Source organism: Diadema antillarum, unplaced genomic scaffold (genome assembly GCF_040938485.1).
Source record: "Diadema antillarum isolate AM-2024a unplaced genomic scaffold, OU_Dant_1.0 seq00002731_RagTag, whole genome shotgun sequence".
Classification (NCBI taxonomy): domain Eukaryota; kingdom Metazoa; phylum Echinodermata; class Echinoidea; order Diadematoida; family Diadematidae; genus Diadema; species Diadema antillarum.
In genome coordinates this window covers 1-23,676 of record NW_027273328.1, presented here as the reverse complement: position 1 = coordinate 23,676, position 23,676 = coordinate 1, and the positions used below count along the sequence as shown (strand labels likewise).

At 37.2% G+C, this 23,676-nt stretch overlaps 1 pseudogene; it reads right to left on the bottom strand.

Annotated features, from left to right (window-relative positions):
• Positions 1-593: 593 nt before the first annotated feature.
• Positions 594-23,467, bottom strand: LOC139715076 (ras-specific guanine nucleotide-releasing factor 1-like; annotated as a pseudogene).
• Between the last annotated feature and the right edge of the window lie 209 nt (positions 23,468-23,676).

The window sequence follows — 23,676 nt, the reverse complement described above, 5'->3', positions numbered from 1 at the left end:
AGTTTGTTTTTAATTATCATGCATTGACAGAATATCTATTCATCTATTTTCATTCACATTATTTATGTACTCATCTACTCACTTTTAAAAAAATCATTTATTTATTGTACTTCATTCATTAACTGAAAAATAAATTCAATCAACTTTTCATACATATCTGTAAAATTGCTAAATCAATAACTGTCTATCTATCTCTCCCTTCATATATATTTTTATCTATTAAGCTGTCATGAGTTTTAGCATTTCTTTTTTGCTCAGTTATCATAAATGATGAGTAAAATTTTTAGAAAACTGTAAATAATACATTAGCTCATTGCAATAAGTAGAGTGAACCATTTGTTGACAAATAAGGATAAACAAATTTGAAAAAAAAGCATGTCTGATAATTAGCATGGCAAATACAGATGATTCATGATCACTTGGGAAATCTGATAAATAGCTGTTTTAGTAGTCATGTGAATGCACTTGCCATGATCTTAAAAGCACAAACTTTACAGGTGTGGTTCAGAATTTGCCAAACCTCCCAAGTAGTATGAAAAACATATGATTAAACAGATGAGAAGAAAAAAGATATAACAAATTTTGTGAGATACCTGTGAATGGTGTTGGCCGCCCTGTGCTCCGAAGGCAGTAAGTTTGGGTTGGTTCCTACTTCTTCCAAGAACTCTATCACCTGGTCTCTAAGAGCCTCGTTAGACTCAAAGTCCTGTCAATAATTAGATATTCAGAGTAAAGCTGATGGTTATGATGACACAGATTGAGATAACAACAGTAGTAATGAAAATGATAATAGTGATATAGGATACTTTTGATATCAAGGAAAAATTACAGTGTATCTCTCAACAAAACATGTGAAAGGGTTGGTCAAAAATAGCTCACATAACCTAAAAAAAAGGGGGGAAAAATCACCATCATCATCAGTGATGACAGCTATCACAAACATCATAATACAGCAGCCATTTATACAAGAGCCAACTGGGTTTACAAGCATGTGTGTGTTAGAAGTATAAATCTTCAGGAATTGATCCAGATCAAAAGCAGTGTTTGCATAGATGTACTGTATGATCCCTGCACACAAAAAAGTATCAAATGATAGGCACTACTAGAGTTCTGGAACCTCCTTTGAGTAAGCATCACACTATTTCTTCTTGGTACTGTGCCTCCTGGAAAATTTTACTCTACAGTTCAATTGGAGAAACCATCTTTCCCACTGTTTCCATGGAGATGGTCAATTAAATGGTAGCCTTAATTGATGCGATGGCAGTGCAAGTGGCATCAACCCTGCTTACCTTGGAGAATTTGGAGACCCAGTGTCTGATGACATTGATGACACGCACTGTGGCTGCTGAGCTTATCACCTCCTTACTCAGACAGCTCTGCAGCTTACCTCCTACCAAACAAATACAGACAGGGAGATATTGTATATTTATATATCACAAGCGCTTGTACATATTGTATTCATATATTTACCTGGAGAGAGACAGGGAGATATATGGACAGATAGACAGAAAGACAGACAGATAGATACATAGATAGATGGATAGACAAGTGAATAGATAGATAGATAGATAGATCGATATGTAAATAGATAGATAAACAAGTATATATATGTATATATATATATATATATATATATATATATATATATATATATATATATATATACATATATACATATATATATATATATATATATATATATATATATATATATATATATATATATATATATATATATATATACATATAATACATGCATAGATGAAAAGGTAGATAGATAGTGTGACAGACAAGGGAAAAAAGGGAGACAAGAGAAATCATTATATAAATAAATATATGACTGTATTCCAAGTCATGACTCATCTTTGTTATGGATAAGGTAAGACAATTTGATGGTTCTTGCAAAATATATTGATTTCAATCCAGTTTTGCATACTGGTACTTGTTTTCGAGCAAAGGAAAAGCATGTGGGGTTGTACAGTGTCATGTTATCTTATTTAAATTGATGTTTGAACAGACTGACATTGAATTATGGACATTACAATACACCTCTCAGTGACTGCATATTAAACATTTTCACACAAAGAAATTTTTAATCACTAGTGACCAACCCATACCTGAATCTATGGAATTACACTTGCACTTTATGCTGCTGCTATAAGAACAAAAAGAGACTTTTGGATGAAGCTGGGGTGGGGCAGGGAGAGCTGGGGATGATGTTACTGGGAAAATGTTTTGGCATAGAACAGACATTATGTCATTGATTGTTTGCATTGATAAGAGATCCATTAAGATATGATACTGTTTATACCTCATGTTTTACAGTGGTCTATCTTTGTGGGGATGCCAGTTGAATCATATTCATGTTATTGAACAATAATTCCAATACTGCCTCCAATAGCATGTATATCTTTTCCAAAGTTTGAAATCACGACCTTTGTTTGCGAATAGTGACAATTTTTTTTTTTGTGCCATCACTGTGGTCTAGATCACTTAGGAAATTGTTCTGCAAGTCCCAATGCAAAATATAATGCTCCCAAACCATAATACAACAAATATAGAATAATGTAGAAGGTATTGAAAATCAGTTATTGACATGATGGTGCTGGTGATAAATTCTTGAAACAGAAATATCACTTTGAAGAAACATATTCTAGTGCATGAAAAGACTCAAAGTTGTTGATAGCTAAAGTTGATGCAGGATGCAGTAATATATTTGTGTTGATAAGTCATGTATAATGAGTTCACGGTGAATTGATGTGATGTTGCTGTTGATGAATTTAGCTTGAACTGGTTGTGAGTTGTCAAGGAACAGACCCAATGAGAGAAATAATATGGAAGCTTAAATTCATGAAGACATTTCATGAAATTTAGTGTGATTAAAAGAGGAAATACCAAATGCATGATTGCCAAACAATGACTACCAAAAAAAGTGAAGTTAAAAAAAAAAGCATAACTAACAACATACAGAATTTTGTGTCATTGTCTTTCCCATTCCAACAGAAGCTGGTTGAACAAAAATCTCCTTTCTACAATTTCCACATTTTGATATGCACAAGTTCTTCATCTTGGATAGGAACATGGTTGCAAAAAGACAGTAGAAAATGTAGCCAATTTGAAATTATTTTGTATTGACAAATCTTGCATATAATGTTTGTTATCAGTGGCCCTGAGTTCTTGAGATGGAAATTTAAGGAAAAATTTTGAGCTTTAAGCGGCAGGCAGGTCCTTACGTCCATAGCTCTTCTTCGGCCTCTTTCGGCTGAGCATGTTGTTGGGGCCGAAGTCTTTGGCATTGGTCGCCCCAGCCGTGGCCGCGGCAAACGCCGCTGCAGCGGAGGAGCAGCTTGACCGGCGGGTGGACATGCGAGACGAGGTGACCACTACGCCGGCCGAGACCGTGGTGTTTGGGGGAGAGCTGCTGAACTGGAAGAAGTTATTGCTAGTGGTAGAATGGCGGTGGGGTGATGTTGGGATGGGGATGGGGTCTGAGGAGGAACAGGTGCGGAAAGTAGTGGTAGTGGTGGTGGTGGTGGTGGGAAGAGGGGAAGGGGCGGGGTTGGGGAGGGGGCGGGGGTGATAGATTGTGGAGAATGAGAGGGGGGGCAATTAAAACAGCTGTTAGGTGGCAGATGACAGCACAGTTGTGCGGAGATGGGTCAAAGGAACTATATAGCACACCCACTCATGATCAGCGAGACACTGGGAATCTACACACCGCTATACACTAGCAAACACTGGCAAACACATCACCAACACCTCACACAATGTAGTGGCTTTGTCAGAATGATATTTAGAAATATAGGAGTTAGACTTATCCTTTCATCTTTCATCTCCTTTTCACCCCTTGGCCTACTCTGTTTGAGTGCTTAAAAGTTCCAAATGTCACTCTTAACTCCGTGATGCACAAGAGATCAACATACTTTTTCAGGGGAAAATTCATTCCTTCTTTCACAAAAAACTATTTTTTGCACACATTTTGAGATCAGTTGTGTCAAATGGATATATACAAGTAGAATATATAGACACACTTTTAATCGAATACTTGGTATGTATGCAAATGAATAGGAATAAATCCTATAAGATATAGACATTAGCTTCTGTCACCTATTCCCATCATTTTCTTTGTACATCAGTCTATCATGTTGATATTTTAGAGCTTTTTTTGCCCGCATATTTGAGTTTTGCCACAACATAACTTAAAGTGTACCAGTAATGCACCACACAACAGTGTTGCATACTGTATGTGCAACATTTTTATGCATATCCTTTTTTTCACGATTAAGTCAAAAGATATTTTTAGGAAAAATTAACACCTGTAACAGAAACACAGCATATCACCATCTCTGATATGGTAAATTGCCTAGTGCTCTTTTAAAAAGGATTGTACTTGTTTCTCGTAAGCGAACTCATTGCAATCACTCTTAAAATTGTCCCAAAATGTGAAAATTAACACGTTCCCACAATGCCTGGCATGTATGGTTTTGGGTGAGCTGACAAGATTATGAGACACTATGTTAAGATTGTGACAGCCCTCTATGCTAATTGAACAAAGCAGATCAAGGATAACAATTGCATGCTTGGGGCTAAGTTTGGACAATATCATTTGGCTAAAGAGGAGCATCTGCGATGAGCAAATTTTCTGGGACAAGGAAAATACATTGGGGAAGAATGATTGAGGGGTGGGGAAAAAACGTATGGAGTCTACATGAGTGGTGAGAAAGAAGGATGTGGCTTTAGAAATGATGCAATCAGAGGACAGGATTGCAACTGCTTTCTCCTCAATCTGTTTCTCATTTCCTTGTTTCTTTTTTTTTTACCTGGCTTGGTTGCCTTGACGAGGGCAGCGATGTTCGGTGCCGAGTGACTCATGGACAGCATGCGCTTGGGGTGCAGCCGCAGCGTCTCCAACTGGTTGGGACTGGCTGGCGGGGTCAGGGTGTGGAAGTAGGGCGGAGACTCGGGAGGCGAGATGTGCGGGTCGGCCAGGCTCATCACCACGGAGCTGTCTGTCTTGGATGAGGAGTCATCACCTGGTCAGGGCAGACAAGGGAGACAGAGATATTGTGTATCAATGACCAGTTTGCCTCTATCACTGATTACACACAACAATTTGTTATTAATCATCCATAGTTTTTTTTTTTTGTTTTTTTAAGAGAAATGTAAGTGGTAATTAAAGACTTTTCTTTTCACTACCTACATTCTCTTTCAAATCTCAAAACAAAAATCCAAGTATTGGAACAAATCTTGAGAAGGGATTACAGATAACTATGCATAAAACTAGTCCTAATGTTAATCTCAACTTAAAATGTGTAACTGTCAAGGTCAAATGTCAACCAAATGTACATTACACCCCAGACAAAGGAATCTGATAAGTAGGATTCAAATAAGCGTCAGAAGACACTCTACACTCTGCTGTAGCAACTCTCATGCACTTCAACTGACACATTACAGCTTCAACACACCTTTCTTGAAACTCCTGCGGAATGGGTGTGTCCTGAGAGTGGGGTTAGACTCGAAGACCCGCCCGGCCCCACCGCCCCCATTGCTGCACTCCATCTCCTCATGATAGGGGCGCGTCATGGTCACCCTGATGTTGGCGGCAGGGGCGTAGCTGCAGGCGCTGGGCCGCCTGTCAATGAAAGTCCTGGAGGGGCTCGCCGGTGGAGGGCTGTGCTCGTACTGGCTCAGGGCTTGGTGAGGGTCAGTATGGTGGCTTGGCGAAGGGGGTGGCTGTACACTGACCAAGCAAGCAATATCAGACACTTACTTCAAACATGTAATCACTCAGATCTCATCAGCTAATTTTGATGAATGAAGCAAATAGCACCAGTGTAAAAAGTTGCAGTTCTCACTGAAATTATGTACAGGGCTTTGCAAAATGATATTTTCAGAATAGGAAGGCTAGTTACTTTTTAAATTTGTTTTTACATTGCTTAAATATTATTTGGATATGCCTCATAGCAACCTTCCATTTCTTTTTTTTTCTTTTTTCTTGGCCTTCAGCATGCATGACAGGAATGTTTTAATTGTATTTGTGTGTTCTCAATCGTAAATCATTACACAATTCGCTGAACTACACTGAACTTAAATCAACATTATGTTAACTGAAACCATAACCAAACCACATGTGTGAAAGTTTGCACAATGCAAGGTGTTTTTCCTGGAGAGTTGAGAAGAAAAATTACATTAAACTCATGAGTACAGTTTTCTCTCTTCTATTGACCGATTCGGGTTCGTTGAGGGCAGCAGACATTTCATGGCACTGGGCGCAGCAATAGCGGGTGTCTCAGCCAACCCCCCCTGCTCTCCCCCACCCCGGGCAACATGTTTATCACGCACTTGTAACAAAGGTTCGCGCACTCAGTACGAGACGCCCATTGGCTAAAGCAGTTTTTCATTCTGCGCACGTGCTAATGTAGGGAGAGGGGTGGGGAGTGGGAAGGGGGGGGGGGGTCGGCTGAGACACCGAGTAATGGCGCTGCCCATGCCAAAAATACACATAGCGCGTCACAGAATCGGTCAATAGTTGAGCTAAGACTTGCAATCGCTTTTTTTGTTCTAGCAAATATTACCTTGATGCCTACGAATGTATACTTGCAGTTGAAACTTATATACTTTAGGGCCGGCTTTCACCATTATCATATATGAAAACCAGGAAGACAAACACCTCATTCTTGTGTTTGTTTACTCAAATCATGTGAGACATTGATACAAAGTTCTCATTTTGTATGGATGGAAAATTGTCATCCATGAATACCAATGGACCAATTGTGGAGTCTATTTCTTTGGTTTGATCATACGCCTCCCCTACTCCCTCCCCTGATACTGTAGAAGTGGATATTTTTGTGTGAGTAATTCTTTCTTTTTTTTCTTTTTTTTTGGCTTGGTGGGAAAGATGAACTTCATGTGTTTTTAATTCCACAGATTCAAGACATTAAAGGGGAAGGCTAGTAACTGATCAGTGGGAATCAGTGGAAATGCTGGGAGATGATTGTTCCAATCCTTATGGGATTCATTCAAGGGTACATTGTATATCTATTGTTGTGTGAAAATTACTTGTTTCAGAACGGTCTCATATTCAAGTAATGTGCAGTTTAATGCCCCGTCACTGACCAGGGACGCTTACCTGGAAACATTAAACTGCACATTACTTGAATATGAGACCATTCTGAAGCAAATGATTTTCACACAACAAAAGATATATAATGTACTCTTGAATGAATCCCATAAGGATTGGAACAATCATCTCCCAGCATTTCCACTGATTCCCACTGATCAGTTACTAGCCTTCCCCTTTAATCACTGGGAAATACAAGAAGCAAAAATGTTTGCATATTTTTATTTTATGCGTTAGTTTGTGATCACTCGAAACATGAAAAAAAATTCCACACTGCAAAAATTTCCACTTGAAGAGATTTATGCAAAATGAGCTAAGCACCATTTTCAAACATTTCAAAGTAAGTCCATCATCAGATAGAGTAAAATTTAAACTCTCCAGTAACACCTCACTTGCAGGGCAAATTATTTGTTGTATAGGCCCCATTTTCTCTCTCTCTCTCTTCTTTCTTTAAAATACAACAATCACTTGTAACATAACAAGGAATATTCTAGAAGTTAAGATAAAAAATATATCCCGTGATTTATTATCATTTTTGTTGTTTATAGCAGTTTTAATCACAAATACCTCAACTTAGCAAGAATGGAGTTAGCTTGTTTTGTGATAAAACTCTTCACTTTAACTGCAGCGCCCTCCTTCCCATCACTTACTTGAGTTGGCTCTCAACGGTGTCAGGGTTGCGGTACACCCTCTCCAGGGTAAGGAGGATGGTCTCCCAGTCAGTGAAGACGCGGTAAGTGAGCAGGAAGGTGTTGAGGAAGTCGATGCTGAGGAAGCGGAGGTCGGTCAGCCGCTCCAGCAGCCGCTCCAGGCTGGCGTAGCGGATCTGCGGCACCTTGCACGAGTTCAGAATCTTGCTGAAGCGGATGTCGTGGTCGTCCTTGAAGAGGCGAGTGTCGGACCTGCCAGAGAGAAGGTTGTGGAGGTTGGGGAGGGGGGTGGGGATGGGGTCAGGGGAGTTTGAAGGGGGAAGGTGGGGAGGAATAGGACAGAAAGAATGTTCAATGTATTATTCTCATATCTTAACACTTTACAGCATTCATGCAAGATTCAGGGAACCACACGGGCACAAGAAGAAAAAATTGTGCAGAGTTGCTTTCAAACCCTTTTCCCCCTGTGATATCATATTTCATGCAGCATGCATGTATAGAAGCGTAAGGTTAAGACAATGAATATCCATCCCAGTATTATGTGACTTGCAGATACAGTGTATGAATATCATTGCCAATTAACAACTTTTACAGCTTTTACACGATTTTGATATAGTCTAACATACGAAACCTTTGTTATGGCATAAGGCCAATATAATAATCATTGCCATCACATGATAACAAATATTGAAAGCTCTTTCATATCATTAACTTATCTAGTGAAGGCCTGTTCATGAAAATAACAATAACAGAAACAAAAGCAAAAAAGAGATAAAAAAGCAACCATATCCATCTCACTTGAGAGCAACGAGGCCGGAGGTCAAATGCTACTAATTGCCCATTACAGAGAACAAAGTGTTATGCCAGTTTCACGTTATACTGCAGTGTTTTAATATTCCCACCTGAGTATACCCCAGAGCCATTTCACACCACAACGTTGTGATCCATAGATACAAAACACAATAAAAAATTGCTTACTGGTTAATATCCACATCTTTGTGTGTGGAGAAAAAGACTGAGCTGGTAAACCTCATTTTAGTGCCATGTATTGATAACCCCATTGGGACCAGTGTCTCTATATCTACAGCTATTGTACATGACAATCTTAGACTCGACTGTGAAAGGGTTAATGAGATTTTGGTAAAGGAGACCATACTGTGTCACAGGTGGAACTGTTATTTCTCACTCAGCAAATCATTCAGCTGGGATAAAGGTGTTTCAATTCAAGCAGTGTCAAATAGTTTCATAACGGTGACAACTCTTTCAGCCGGGATTAACATAAGCCCCCTGAATCTGGAGCACATTTATTCCAGTTGGCCATGGAGGTCTAAAATTTCAAGCTGATATGAGATCGAAACATTTGAACATAAGCCCCTGAGAACAAGCTGAACTACGCTGGATCACGAGTGAAAATGTGCACATACAGATAGAATATATTTATCCCAACAATTTGACTCTGCTGGTACTGTTATGTACCATCCTTGAGAGTATGCATACATATATGCATGTGGGGCTTTTTCAGAAATTTTGACCTACCCAAATGTTATCGTAGCGTCTCCCTTTCACACTACCAAGGACATGTAATACCAATTAAAACAGACAATAGAGGAAAGCTTCATAATATCAAAGCACAGAATTGTCACATGTTAGAAAGGGGGAAAAATCACCTGACATACATATATACATACTAAAATTTGCCCATTTTTCTGCACACACTCTCAGAGCTTAATATTGTGGTACATAATGGGAAGAGCTCATTTTCTTGATCTACATTAATTGCAGTGTCATCCATTTTGAAATTACAGAAACCAATTTTCTGAAGTTGTAAATATGTGGGAAAAAAGTAACAAACTAATATATAGAACAGACACACAGAACAAGTTCTATTAAAAAAAAAAGACCCCCATTAAAAAATCCCCCATATTGAAAAAACAAACAAACAAACAAACACAACCTTGAGAATACAAAAGCAATATTCTGAACTGAGTTTAGGCTTTTGCAACAATCACTTTCTCGCTACCATGGTCGTCAAACATAAACTAACCAAGCATGGTCTGGTGGTCTTTGGGTTCATAGATTCTTCTGCCAGTCACTGGTTAGGATAATGTCAGAGATACATTAACTATGAAATTCTGGAAGTCTGATTTAATTTATGCTTCAAAGGGTGTCTCATATGATTTCATGCAAATCTGAACAAAATAATTACTTTCACAGACTCAAATTTAAGAAGCAATTATCACTTTCACTTCAAAACATTTGAGAGATATAATGATTTAGCAAAGTCATATTTTTTATACAGGGGAGGGGGTTATATTGACAAATTAATGACAAACAGAAAGATATATATTCGATAAGTATATAGATATTTTTTGTCCAAATAAAAAAAAAGGATTCATAAGGCAAAGGCATTATCACTTCATCTGATGTGCAAATATTGATTGTGACTAATATCAACGTTCACAGAAACATGTTATGATTTAGATCCTGCTATTTTTTTCAAATTATTTTGTCCCATCTTGATATGTGCCCATTACTTCATTTGTTGGTCTTTAGTCTCCTTATCAATATCAACTTAAATCTAGAGTAGACCTTGAATCTGGAGTAAACAAATTTATCTTTTTCATCAAAGGAAAGAATGTGTTCAGCACTGTATTTGAGAAACTTCACCAATTCAATTTACATTCTGCCTGAGAAATTTGGAGTCACTGTTTATTTCAACGTAAATAAAGAGCCCTGTAGAAATAACATGACTATTTTAGTTTCAAAGAAAACAAACTACTTATGAAGCAAGCATGACACCATATATCAATCATCCATCAGCATTCAAAGGTCATTTATTAACCTCAAAGAAACAATGATTTAATTATTTGCACAACATTTTGCCAATTTACTGCTATTTCTAAAAACAAATTTCGAAATGCCAATGTTAATCTGTTAATTAAAACAAACACATATTAAACAAGCACGGTCTAGTAGCTGTTGGTTCAGAAATTCTTCTGCCAGTCACTGATTAGTATAATGTCAGAGATATGTTAATTCTGGAATTCTGGAATTTTGTTTTAATTCATGATCTCCAAAGTCTCCTACATGCTTTCTTGTAAATCTGGAAAAACAAATTCATTCTTTTCGTAGACATGAATTCAAGAAAAGGTTATCTCTTCCACATCAAACCGAATGCCCCTGACAAAGACTCTGCTAGGATTGAAAGCTCAGGCCCCTTTTGACTCCATTTTGTTCATCATGTGAAAAAAAACAAAAACCTATCAAGCAGTGGCCTCACTAAAACTCATTAACTTTTTTTTTGATAATGCTGTTTTGTGACCATTTAGTATGCATATCTGCCCTGCAATTTGAGAAGTACAACACTTCAAAAACAGCACAGTAGCTGAATATCATAATGAAAATGAATACGTCTGAAAGAGAGGGGGAGGGGTATTCTATATATCATGGCAAAGCAAGCATTGGGGATGATGGCAAAGTGATAATGGTACATGCAAAAAAGTACTTGTATTGCATGCAAGCTAGATATTAAGGGAAAAGGGAATTACAGCTTTACTTCTTAAGTATTTGTGTGTGTGTGGTTGTTTTTTTTTTCAGCATTAAACACTCCAAACAACATATTATGAAGGATGTTAGCATTTATGGGGAGAAATAATGGATGACCACATAGGCCCCACAGGGACTTTAACATGCATGGGACTACAGCAGAAAGTGTTGTAAAGTAAATCAATGAATCTGAAAATTTCTCTCTTTTTTGTTTGTTTTTTTTGAAGACAGATCCCTCTCTCATAAACCACTCTAGCTTCCATCATGCATATAACTTGTCTTTCATATATAAGTGCACAACCAGTTTCTAAATTAATGCATTTAAGAATAGGGGGGGGGGGAGGCATGTATTTCCAAAGGAAATGAAGGAAACTCGGCAGCTAAATGGACTGCTGAGATTTAAGCAAAAAAGAGCATCAAAATGTGAGCTGTTCCCTTGTGGGCTACACACCCGTGACACTTAGGAATGGATGATTCCGCATACATACATCACAATTGAGCTGTATCTCTAACTCAAATGCATTTCCTGTTCAACTGTAGATCTGTATTTAACAAGCTCCGCCCGAGCATCTTGATGTGAATGTATATTTATCGGTACTACAGGGCTGAATTAAGTCTCCCTTGTGGGTATCACACTAGTGGCTAACATTTGTGAATTTCATCCTGTTTTGCTCAAAGCATCATCTTACAGCTCCGTGATTTAACAAAAGTACAAAATTCCATTTTTGAATATTTTCCTCATGCAGAAACCATTGTAGAACTTGAAACATATGCAAACATATCATAGTGTATAACAAACATTGTTCTTCTAACAAATCTGAAAATTCATCTTCATACACATCTATTTATATATAGAAACATATATGTACACACATTCATACATAGTATATATATATTAACTCATGAATAAATGAATGAATGAATAGATAGATTAATAAATGAATAAACTAGAAAAGCACTCTGAGAGCGCAGACCTCCGCCAAGTAGCTTCTAGTACTTTCCACCGATGATCTTGCTCTTCCATAGAGATAAGAGATTTCCACCCATACATATGCATGCTGAAAAATCGCCAGATTTCCCATTATAGAAGCCTTTGTTACGTCACACACCCTCAGCTGCGCGGCGCGCCTTACCCTAGCAGAAACGATAGAGCACGCACTTTATTGCGTGTATGAAAACCTAAAAATGCGCAGCTTAAACCCCCAAGTTCATTAACCCTACCTGCCAAAATATCAAAAATTCATCATAAAATCAATGAAAATTTTCTGATTACTACCAAAATTTAATCATCTGTTTCTTGTGTCATTTTCAACCTTTGCTGCAAGTTTCATCCAAATCTGTGCCCAACTTTTTGAGTTATTTTGCACACAGACAAACAAACAAACCAACGGTAATGAAAACATAACCTCCTCCCTTGGCGGACGTAATAAATGAAAAGATCTGACTTAGTATATAACACCAAACAATTTTTAAGTCTGCATACACTTGTGTCTATATGTTAACATATTATCTAAAGCCCTGTTCTTTGCTGATGTAGTTAATATCACAACCTAAATGATAATCATTAAAAAAATTTACATGTATCAGTGTATAATCAGTGGATGATCGAAAATATCAGATCACTCAGGAAAGGATTGAAAGAAATTGAAGAATAAAATGAATAAGTGGGTAAACATGAATAAATGGACATACGATTTCCCCCTGTAACCCAGCCACTACAAACAAAGTGCCATGCAATAGAAAAACTACTATATAGATAAAAGAAACAGAACTAGAGATACAATTTTGGGGTGCAGATACAAACTGTAGAACTACAATATAAGATGAATCAGACCTTTTAATGCCCCTCTGAAAAAAACAATACACTTGACATTGTATAAGATGCTGGGGCATATAGGTTGAAGAACAACACACACACACACAAAGTATATTGCATTCTCATCTTTGCAATTCCAGTACGAAGTGGATTAAAGGCCAACAGGACATGAGATATAGTTTGCAAGCAGAAATGGAATGGGGGGGGGGGGGATAAAGTGGCACTTTAGGATCTTCATAAATAGATATGCTGGTTTGTGATGACATAAATGTCAGGCAGTCATGACTGAGCCAATGCAATCATTCTTAATTTTTTCATTCACAAACATGACTGCACAGAGCACAATAAACATACCAACCAATCAACCCAGAAAATGTTGTTTTTTTTCTTTTATCTACCAGCTCTTTACCACAAGAGTTTTGAGAAATAATGTCCTTATATTAGCCAAGAAGTTTTTTTTGGGCAGTTTCTTTTAGTGACAATTGCATTGTGGTTCTGGAAAAGCCTAACCCATGTTTTCATCCTTTTTCCCCAATTCTGCTTTGTTTTCTTTTCAAAAAAAGAAGAAAGAAAGAAATGAGTAAGAAAAGAAAATCAGCGATCACATTTACGTTTACATTCATGCAAATATAAAAGTTCTGCTCTTAAACACCATGGCATTAGGATACTGCTTTTAGGAGGAAACCACGCCCCTCAATAAAATAAAATAAAATACCCAAGGGATCTGGATGAGGAACTAGTTTGATATAAGAGATTGTATAATACTGAGGAATATATAATAAAATCAAAATGAAGCGTGGCCGTTTCATTGTCCGCATAATACCTAACTGGTGAGGCACAGTGACAGTTAACCCCACTGGAGCTATGCTTCCACATACTGCCGGGGGATAGTGCAGTTGGGTTAAAGACAAGAAATCATGAGAGAGCTTTGAGATTAAGAGATAAATATCCAAGTGGATATTTGGATTTTTCTTCTGATTATCACGTACATGACTGACAAAAACAAAAGCCTACAATGATGACATAAGATTACATGGGAATATAAACATGTGTCATTGAGGTTTAAACAAAACGTTACTTCCCATCATACCAATCTAACAACAGTTAAACCTCTACAGGTTAAGTATAAAAATATCAAAACATTTTCCCCCCCCCACCCCTTAAATTCTAGGTAAGATCTTATAACAAATAACAGAGCAAATAGAAGATTATATGGTAATGTAGGGAAGACATTTTTTCTTAGTGTTGCATGACTGTTGACAAACAAAGGACATTCATATTCATTTCCACGGATTAAATAATGCCTTGAGATTGAAAAAAAAAAGAATGCCACATAAACACATTGTGTTGACAGGTGCAGAGGTGCAAAGAATGGTCACTGTGTGTGAACTCAGGGTGCAAACAAAAAAATATACGAAGTGATCACTGCACTTTTAGACTAAATGAGACTTATGTGCCTGACTGCCGTTCAAACATCTACAGGAGTATTATTGTTGGTGATTCTCATGTGCAATCTCTCTGCTGCAACCAAAGATATTTGTATTAAAGTTGGCATATCCCTGGTGTATGATCTGCTTCAATTGCAAAACATACACCCTCTTAACAGCAACAATAAGAATAATTAAAAAAGCAGTCTTTTGCATATCATTTATGCATTTCCAATCAAAATGATCACATGTCAAATGGTATGAAACATTTTAGAAGATTTTTCGATTCCACCAACTGACCAAGAGAATGGAGAAGCAAATAAGAAACTATCATCAGTGGATAGTCTGACAAGGTTTGATGTCATAGAATTTTTGATGTGATCTCTCAACCTGTCGAGGACGAGTCCCAAGTATATTCGGGCAAGTGTCCATGGCAAATGCGTGTTGCAACACAATCAGCCCGTCCTCAACGGGTTACACTAAGATTTTCTCACAGCAAAAAAAAAAAAAAAAAAAGATATTGATGTATGTATACTACCATAGCCATCTTTTCTACATCCTCCGCTTCATATTCAGATAATGGTCACTGGTTCAGTTCATGTTGAATCTTCCCCCATAGACTCCCCTGTTCCCATTCATTCCTTTGGCACTTTTATGAGTGTACTGCCACATCAGTAATTGATTTGAAATCCAATTCATTAATGTCGATCAGGTACACAGTGATGGTCACACATCATTGCCAAACGTAGGCACAAATCATCATTTTCTTTTGCTGTGAAATGATTCCAGCCCTCACTGTTCATATTTTTTGTGGGTAGGACTGCTCTCTTTAAGTGGGAGAAAAACTGCGTACTGTGGTAGCCATGGTAACGACCGTAAACCAAGTTGTACTCACTTGATGCACTGCGGCAGATGAACGGAAGAACCACTGTCTTCCATGGAGCTGTCCAGAAGGCCATTGTAATGCAGATTGTCTATGCACTGTCATGCAAAGATAATGATAAAGAGATAGATATAATGAGTCAGAGAGAGGGAGATATATAGAGATAGACAGACTGACTGACTGACAGATAAACAGGCAGACAGATTGGGAGAAACAGAGATAAAGGAAGAGAGAATGATGAGAGAGAGAGGAAGAGAAAGAGAAAGAAACAGATGATAGAAAGATGGATAGAGTGAAGAATGAAGGAACAGATGATTGAAAGATGGATAGAGTGAAGAATAAAGGAACAGATGATTGAAAGATGGATAGAGTGAAGAATGAAGGAACAGGTGATGGAAAGATGGATAGAGTGAAGAATGAAGTTGGTTGACAGGGACAGAGACGGAGACAGAGACAGAAAGAGATGGAGAGTGAGAAAGAGAGAGCTGAGGGAACTGAGAGTAAAAAAAGTGATAAAACAGAGAAGACGGAGAGACGAGAGGGAGATCCAGAACAGGTGAGTATGAGCTAGAAGGAGAAAAGATACCCACAGACAGAGAAAGAGGGAATGAATTATAGATATTATACCAAGAGCAGATGGGAGAAGATAAAATAGAGAAGACAGAGAAAGGAGAAAAGTCAGTGAGGGAGCTCAATGGGGGGGGGGGGGGGGGGGGGGGGGGTGAGGGGGAGGAGGGGAGACGAATTTGAGAGGTCATATCCTGCTCAGAGGAATGCGTAGTAGAAGACAGTTTCTCCGAATGACATGCTAAACCCAAGATTTACAACCAAAAAAGAAATAATGAAATAGAATAATATAAGGCAGCATCTTTCTGATGAAGGGAAGCTAAGGGGGTCTGAGAATAAAACTACGGACAGACCTCAAGCACTTGTAACATTGAGGCATATTTTCCTCTATGAAGCTAATAAAGTCATTTTGCAGATATCAAGTAATAATCAATGTAAGAAATTATGTTTTTATGTATTTTCTCTTACTACTGATATGATCTGTAAACTGGCTTAATTGATTGGTCTTACCCCATTGAGGATGGGCTGATAATGCTACAACAGGTATTTTCCCATAGACACCTGCCGAGTATACTTGGGACTTGTCTTCAATGGGTTAAGAATTACATTTGCACAATCTCTGTTTAAGCCTTTTTTTTTTCTTCAATAGGACATATATTGCTCATCTTTCCCCGAGTACATACAGACTCCTCTGCATGTCACAGCAGGCAGTAGTTTGCATGCCCCAAGTCCTCTCCCATACCAATAAAGGTTGCAGACCCCTTCCACAAGCACCAGCGATTTGCACTAGATGTCATCAGAAGATTTAACATGCCACATGAATTGGTACTCATCAAATTATGGCTTGCAGTATCAGTAGTTTAACTGTACGATTTCCTTTGCTTTAAGAAAATGGTTAATATGCATCTTCCTGTCACGAAAGCGTAGGTACCACATAGTTATCACAAACAAAGCGAATACATCTAGAGCATTGATGTTCTATGATGATGTAACAGCTAGCACTATGAATAGGCTGTTGCAATACACTGAATCTCTGGAGGCATCGATTCAATCTACAATCAATTATCTCTTTATGCAATTCCTGTCCACTCCCCCTGTCACATCATTTCTGTTTTTGTTTTGTGTTTTTTTCAAATGAAGATTAACAAACACTGTCACAGCCTTCCCATGAACACCTCTGCTGTCTCGCTACTTTGCATTTACCAAACAGACTGGTCTACCCAATTCATCCAAAACTTTAACTTTGGTGCTCCTTCATGAAAACAGTTGCCCTTGGCAATCAGAAAGCTCATCCAATGGATAGCTGCACAACATGGCAAATATCAATACATGGAAACTGGATTCCAAGTGCTGAATTAAATCACCAGGAAGAGGTAAACTGAATTGCTCATTGCTAGGCTAATGGAGAAAAATACCCACAATCTTGAGAAGATGAGAAAACCTACTTAATTTGGATGGTCTAACAAATCACAAAACATGCCCCAATTAAACTAACTTTCAACCGCTCATTTTCCAGTTCTTTTTTTCCAGTTTGAACATGGATATAAATGTTCCAGGAGGAGATCATATCAAGTTACTGCAGTGAATCAAAGATACATGGCTATCAATGTTACTCTCACCTGGCTAATGTCACTTGTCCATGCGGCTTTCTCCTGCGGCGTGGATGCAACCAGGGTGATCACCAGCGGCGGGCCACTTTTGGAGTCCACTATCAGCTTGAAGTCCAGGTTGTCATAGTCCGTTGACTGGCCTGACTGGTTGGAGACACCTTCAAGGACAAACACAGATTTTTGGGGAGAGACGGAATAACATGTACAGATTTTAGCCCATCAAATCCTATCGTAACATTGCCACAGAAATTTACCATCTTGTCTGTAAGGACTTGGCCAACTTTGAATTTTACTGTGTATCTCATATCAGAAAAAAAAAATAGATGAACATGGTTATATCAATTATATCTGCACAAACTTGAAACAGCATTTTTCCAAAATTCCAATTTGAAACAGGAACATGAGCTTTACTGTGTTAAAGTATGCTGTCAATTTTCGAATCATTTACAAGTCTAGCTTCAAAAAATGTTGAACAATGCTGCACCCACAAGAAGTGATGATGGATGAAAAACAATAGGCTTAAATGAAAGTAACTTATTTCATCAACCTTACAAAACACCAAAATTGATTAGTAAAATTCAATATATATAAATGCTAAGCATCAAGTACAGAAATGCAGTTTCTGGAACTAAATGTGTTAGATAGTCATCATACTAAAGTGAATGACGTTCGACAAGGAAATAAAAATTTGAACGAGGGTTAATCAGCTAATGTGCAGATTAAATTTTTATATATGAAATGTGAACATAAAAATTTCAGTTGCATGTCTGCAACAAAATACCACTTTCAGTGTTATTTCAGACTTTCAGACCTATACATACATGCAGGTAATTTAAAAAGAAATGACATTGAAGTGGTAGCAAACAGTAGCAAAGTAAGTATCAAGTATAAAATTTTGATGCCTTTTGCTGTTCAACTATATGACTACTTGTTCTTTCAAATGAAATATTACACGTAACTCTTATCAAACTATTCCAGCAAATTGTAACTCCACTTTGGAGATTGTAATCAGCTTTCAGCGTTGAAACATTTTATGTTTAAATTCAAGACCAAAAAAAAAAAAAAAAATCCTCTCAGTTTTTTTATATCTGCTAGTTCTGAAATATCTTGTATTTGCACTTATATGGAAATTATGGCCATATACAGTCTGGTGTAAAATAGGATTTTCCTTTGAACAGTTAAGATTATCACTTTGTAATTACGGATTCATGCAATTAAAAAGAAATCATATTCATATGAAATAATGTCAATAAGTCCAGTATCAAATACAAATCTCCTCAAGAAAGCTTAAAGGTTTTTTTTCACAATAGGGACTCACAGACTTTTTTTAAAATGATAGGATGATTATCCAAGGAGTTAATGTGACACTTTTTCTCAGGGCTGAACACCTACCTTCATCTTCAAAGGGGTCAAAGTCTTCAACGAGGGTGGAATCTATGAGGGGAATTTTACCCCCAACCTGCACAGTATTTGAGAGCAAAAAAAAATATGTTGATTAGAAATCTCTCGCAATGTATTTTTTACAGCATTTTCTCACTTAAGTTCATATTTTGGCCTTAAATTAAAAAACAAGAATAGGAATATACACGATTAAACATGTTAGTATTCGAGAATGATAACCTGATAAATTGGAATGACAGTTTGACAATATAAGGACGTGCATTCTTTTAGAATTATCTGTAGTTGCATCATTTATCTATCGCTGTGCGCATAGACGAATGTTGTTAATGCACTTCCCTGTGCATTGCAAAATGTCATTAACCCTATGTGCACTCCCACAGCCTAGTGACAATTTGCCATGCAACAGGGAAGCACGTTAACGACAATCTGCAATGCACATGACACTATCTACTTTTTTTTTTGGGGGGGGGGGAGTGGAGATGAGGTGAATATCCCTGAAATGAAAATGATTTGTCTTTCTCTGTGAAGACTGGATGTGACTCATTTTCATTCAACACACATTGCCCTCCTAGCCAGAGCACTTGCCAGACATGTTGACACTGCATAAATGTCAACCTCCTTGCCAAGAGGGGCGGCTTTCTTGCGCCAACTTGGCAGCAGTCAGATCATCCTGTCGTAATGTTATCACATTTTTATGCGACGGTATAATCTCCCGTCTCACAGCTTGGAGACGAAGGGATGCTGGTATTTGGGACATGCGAACATATTTCACAGACAATGGCCAAGTTTGGAGTGGAGATGAGTTTGTTAAAGTTTTACTTCCGTGAATGCATGTTGGCTTTGCTGTTGGTGAACCTTAATGGATGCTGCACTTTGTTCCACAAAAAAAAAACAACTATCTCTCCGGAAGCCATCCAACTGTAAGCTTTAAAAAATCATCGGGTTAAAAGCAATGTAAATAAAAATACTTCAACTTGGGATCAAAATCAATTTGGTGTTTTGAATGGATACAAAAATATTCATACATATGTTTTTCTGCTGGTTGACTATCAATATTTGCATGATTAGGATAGTACTCATGTTTTCAGAGTTAACTCTCAGTAAACACAATGCCAGAACCAATTTTGCAAAGATGAGGTTTGTAGACATATCTATGTTAATGACTTATACAGGACTTTCCAAGCACATCACATGATTATCTCTACATTCATATACACTCCCTCTTTGAATTATGCAATTCATGAATTGAAGTCTCTGAAAGTAGCAACAAAGATGAAAGGAACAACTTACAGACTTCATCTCTCATCTGATTACAGATACAAGTATGTTTGCAGAGATTAAAACCTGCCTGATGTTAAACATTTCACCATTTTGCTTCTACTTTATTCCATCTTCATCACATACAAAATAAGAATAAGATGAAATAAAAAAAAAAGAAATTTGAAATTGACATGGCTCAAAGACCCAGTATGAAAATTGCAGAAGATGCCACTGCACTAAGGGATAATATCAAACGAAAAATGTTTGATAATAAACTAATAATCTGTGCGATATACCCCTTCCACAAGACATCTACACAATGTAAAGTCCACAAACACATGAAGAGTTTTATCGCAAAACGAGCTTACTCCATTCTTGAGAAGTCAAGATATTTGCGATTAAAGCTGCTAAAAAACATAGAAAACAATAAGAAAATTGACATATTTTTCATTATAGTTTCAGAAATATACCTTGTTATGTTATAAAGTGAGGTATCACCAAAAAGGTTCTATTTTGCTCTATCTAATGATGGACACACTTTAAAATCTTTCAAGTTGGCGCTTAGCCCATTTTGCGATGAAGCTCTTCACATACACACAAACATAAAAACAAACATGCACACACATATACACACACCCTACACACACACACACACACACACACACACACACACACACACACACAAAGACACACACAGACACACACCAGCTGCCTCTGACCTTTGCGAGGTGGAGTTTCCCCCCAGAGGTGCGGGAAGTGATGAGGAGGTGTTTGGTGAAGAGGAAACACTGGCGCACCCCTTCCTTCTTACTCTCTACCTTCCCGCCCAGTGAGCCCAGGCGGCTGCGACTCTGTCTCGACCTCTCCTGGGTCACCTGGATCAGATTTCCTGTGGTACCCCCAATAAAAACGGTCAAAATGCAAACACAGCATGACAACAAGCAAAGAACATATACAGATAAACATTGCAAAAAGGTATGAAAATCTGACAAAAACAATTGCTGTACGATATGCAGACCATCCCTTAGAAAAGACACTTAATTTTTTGATAAGCCAAGTTTTTTTTTGTCAAAAAAGAGACAAAAGAACTTATAACTCTAAGTAAATATGTGTATCTAAATGTCATCACAGTTATGATTAAGTATGCAAGTACTATTGAAAAGTTCAAAATATCCTTAAAAACTTATCTGTTCAAAAGGTAGCATAATGATTGTTCTAGATGCTAATCTATGCAGAATTTTGTTTCATTGATTATCTTTTTCTTTCTTTCTCTTTTTTCTTTCTTTCTCTAAAGTGCATAGAGACCTTGTCAAAGGTATTATGTGCTATATAAGAACGGTAATAATAATAATAATAATAATGATAATAATAATGATAATAATAATAAAAATAATAATCATCATCATCATCATTATAATAAGAAGTTTGAGCGCTCATATGATGACTGTCGAATGCACATACTTTTAAAAGAAACACACAACTGCAGTTTTATGATTAGTGTCAACAGTGTCTTATCTTCTTTTCCATTTTGAGACTTCATCGCTTCTTCCTGAAATGTTCTGTTACCACCAAGTTTTTATTTTCTTACTGATTGACATGCATGTATATGACTGATATGGTATGGGTTGATGTATCTGATATTCCCAAGATATCACTGTATGTCTTTTTCTGCATATTTGCTGATCTGCTGGTCAGTTCACAATCTTGCTTTCTTTCTTTTTTTTTCTCTATCCTTTAATATTCTCATTCTCCTAATCTAATGTTGTGAGACAGAAGTTTCCAGGGAGCCACGAATATTCATGAATGCCTCTTTCTCAAATATAACATAAAACACAGAATTCTGTTATATAGGCAAGCTGGAAATCATCAGCTGAGAAGAAGAAAGGCACTATCGCATTCTATGATTTGAGCATAAATAAAAAACAAAAAAATCTTTTTCATGAAATTAAAAGTTTACTTAATAATCAAAAGAGTGTAGATTTATGAGCATTTCTCCAAATATCAGATCTGAGGAGATAGCACCCTTTTGGTTTTTATTTTTAACATTTCACTGAAAATGAAAATAATCTAAAATTGCCACCATAATGTAGAGGAGATCAAGCTCTACAACATGATACCAATAACTCAATACTCCCCAAACTTGCAATGAATGCCGTTCTGGTTCTTGGCGGACGGGGTATGCTTAAAAAAAGTACAATGTTTGGTGAAAGAAGCTGGTTGATAATATCATTACTTGCCTTGTCTGACGAACATTTGCTGCACATCGAGAAGGAGATCGCATCCCTCAACGATCATCCTCTCGATTGATAGATTTCGGCGGATGCTCTCCGTCTCTGACACCTCATCATGCATCACCTGAAGAGACACACATAATATAGTGAACATCCTTGATGATGAAAATCTTACTTTCTTCAGCAATCTAAACCCCTATGAGTTAAATTCTTCAGACAGATTTATAAAAACTAGAGAAAGAGTGCTGAATGAATTGCACGTCAGATAGTGGCCTACATCACTGTTTTTTGTACACCTGTGAACTTATACAATTCCCTTACTTTTTCCATTTTTTCTGTCAAATCTTTATGAAACTCTCACAAACACATTACATTCATTGTTAGATAAATTCTAAAGCTAACTTGAACATTAAATGAAGCATAATTTTTGTCAAACATGTCTAAACTTCTATAGCAGAAAGGAAGAAAGAAAGAAAAAAACTATAACACCAATGAACATGTTGTCATTAGTAACAGGAAAAAAAGATGAAATGTTGATACACTAGAAGCATTTTAGCACAAAATAAGCTTACTCTATTCTTAGCAATTAGAGATATTTGCAATCAAAACTGTTAAAATAACAAAGAACATGATAAGAAAATATGGGATTTGTTTTTTCGTTCCTTTGTATGCAGCATGTGAGGTATCATCAGAAAGGTTTTATCATATATATATATATATATACATATATATACATATTTTTATATATATATATATATATATATATATATATATATTTTTTTTTTTTTTTTTTTTTTTGGTGGAAAATGGCACTTCATCCATTGTGCAATCATTCACTGCCACTCACCTGGACAGTTCTTCCAGTTTATTTTTTGCATATTCCAGACTCTTGCGCTCCACATGGTAGTGGGGTGTATGTGCCAGCAGCTCATGAGGGAGATAATGTACCGTGGAACCTGGGCGCCAAACAAAACCAAACCAACAAAGCATTTTTACTGATCAGAACGACATATATGCTGGCACAAATAAGAATTCCCTCATTCGTCATTTGCATTGGATGCAAAGTCAGAAAGACCTCATAAATCAAACTAATGCCATATACAGTCAATCTGTCTACAGCAGCCACCCATGGGAGTGACAAAAAAGTGGCCGTTAAAAACAGGAG